This window comes from Palaemon carinicauda, chromosome 30 (genome assembly GCF_036898095.1).
Source record: "Palaemon carinicauda isolate YSFRI2023 chromosome 30, ASM3689809v2, whole genome shotgun sequence".
In the NCBI taxonomy this organism is placed as follows: Eukaryota; Metazoa; Arthropoda; class Malacostraca; order Decapoda; family Palaemonidae; genus Palaemon; species Palaemon carinicauda.
In genome coordinates this window covers 57,320,134-57,322,633 of record NC_090754.1, presented here as the reverse complement: position 1 = coordinate 57,322,633, position 2,500 = coordinate 57,320,134, and the positions used below count along the sequence as shown (strand labels likewise).

Below are 2,500 nucleotides of genomic sequence, written 5' to 3'. Positions count from 1 at the left end.
AGTAGGAGATGATGAAGGGAGAAGTATTGAATTAAAAGCTCAAGATAGAGACGACTGGCGAAATCTGACTGAGGCCCTTTGTGTTAAAGGCGTAGGAGGAGATGATGATGATGATGAGGATGATGATGAACATAAACTACGATTGGGTTACCCTAAACACTGAACTTTACCCCACATGAGCTACTCCCAAGCTAGGAGTAGAGTATTGGAAGTAGCAGTGACTTCTAGTGGCTCCATATGTAGGACTAATAGCCTCCTTAGGCCAGCTTCACACGAGCGGTTTTGGAACCATGCAGTTGCGACCCATGCTGTTTAGAAATCAGTGTAGCTCAATGAAGCCCTCCATGCCGCTGCGGGAAATAACCGTGCGGAATAATAACCGGACGGCGGTGATTTCAAAATCGCACGCACTACTAATCCGTGCGGTGCTGCACGGTTTAGAATACTTAAAGGGTTAAAGGTTTAAGGGCGGCTCATGAATGGCAGAGGCAAGGGTCACTGATATTGCCCTAGCAAGCCGGACAGTCCCTCTAGAGACTAACCAAATATACTATATTATTAGCGCTCAGGTCCCCTCTCCACCCAAGCTAGGACCAAGGAGGGCCAGGTAATGGTAGCTGATGACTCAGCAGGAGACCTATTAGGTTGCCACAAACTAACCATCCTTAGCTGACATTGATGGTGAGGTTGCAGCGATCAAAGGATCTAAAACGTTTGAGCGGGACTCGAACGCCAGTCAGGTGATCCCCAGTCAAGGATGTTACGGCATAGGCCGCAACAATACATAAGAAGTTTATATGGTCCCTTGTCACTAGCTCAAAGAGCAAGAAAGTCATTTTCTCTATTGAAAATTTGTATGCCCTGAGCTGCCTGAACTTTTTTAACTCTTTTACCCTCACCATAAGGTTAAATTTCGAGCACATTTTGCTATATATTTATTTAAATTGCTCTAACGGGCTTAATGTTTGTCCTAGAGAGGTCAGGTTGGTCTCATTCTTTTGGAAAAATGTCTGAAGTTTCCTCATAAGTTTATCAAAAATATGTAAAAAACATGTAAATAACAGTGTTTTGCAAGAACGTACCGGTACGTCCTTTTGGGGGGTGAAAGGGTTTAAGCTACTACAACATGCATTTGGGGTTTATTTTGGATATTTTCGAGTTGTTTCTTGCATTTCCACACTAATATGAATAAAAGACATATCTCTTTAATCCCAATGGTCAATGGTAAAAAACTAGAAATAAATAATTTTATTATTATTATTATTATTATTATTATTATTATTATTATTATTATTAGCTAAGATATAACCCTAGTTGGAAAAGCAAGACGCTATAATCCCAAGGGCTCCAAAAGGGAAAAATAGCCCAGTGAGGAACGGAAACAAGGAAATAAATAAATAACTTTCAAACCTCGATGGTTTTAATTGGTGGTTTAATTTTACATTGACTTTAATTGCCTATTCTAAGCATATTGTGAGGAATATTGATAAGCATGAGATTCTAATAATATACCAAAACAAACATTAGAATCATTGTGGAGTTTATGTTACTTCCATTATTTTTTTTCCTTTCTTTTTTGACGCTGCGAGTTGTTTTAAACGTAAAAGCTCCAAAATACACTTATCTATTTACGACGACCAGTTTAGTTACATTTTTACAATAAAAATAAGTGTCAGTCTCACCCTTGTGCCTCTTTTCTCCTTCTGTATCTACAGTACATTCCAATCTTCTAAAAATTACCCAAAAATTTCCATAACTTCAGGCATTTTCCCTCATTTGCACAACTAAATTTTTTCATTTAGAAAACGTATTTCTTTGTTTGCAACATTTTTTTCTTCATTTGCCAGACTTATTCCTTCATTTTCAAAATTTATTTCTTCATTTGTAAAACATTTCTTTATTTGCAAAACTCATTCTCCATTTGTAAAACACTTCTATTTTTCCAAAACTTATTTCTCCCATTTACAAAACTTATTTCTTCTTTTCCAGAAATTTTACTGAGGGTTTTTTTTTTTTCCATTTTTTAATACTATAGACATTTTCTCTAGTGATTTCAAGATGGTAACGAGCAGTATAGCACCATTTGAGCAGGCATGATGTGTTTTCATAGATAAGGAATTATTTGACATCTAAAGAGTATTAATGTTGCTCATAGATTTATTACATAAATAGCCATATATTTGGTACAATAAATTATCTGATAATGAATATCAGCAGAGAAAATCGTCCGGAGACAGAGGTCTAAATGTTTACTTAGACTCGTTGGAGTCAGGAGCCGAATAGCGGGGTCTTGGAGGAGCATATCTTGGAGACTCGAAGGATTCGGCGGATTCGACGGAATCGGGGAACTGAGCTTCTCCTTCGTAGGTGACTTCGGCCATGTAGCCGTCGTCCCCGTCGACGTGGGTAGGATACCTTCTGCAGACGACCGTCGGGAAGCTGGACGTAGTACGACCCCTGGGTGTCGTCACCATCTCGGGTTTCCTGGTGTCCGAATTCG

At 38.6% G+C, this 2,500-nt stretch overlaps 1 pseudogene; it reads right to left on the bottom strand.

Moving 5' to 3' along the window:
- Positions 1–2,161: 2,161 nt before the first annotated feature.
- Positions 2,162–2,500, bottom strand: part of LOC137623558 (cuticle protein 7-like) — a 4,576-nt pseudogene continuing 4,237 nt past the window's right edge.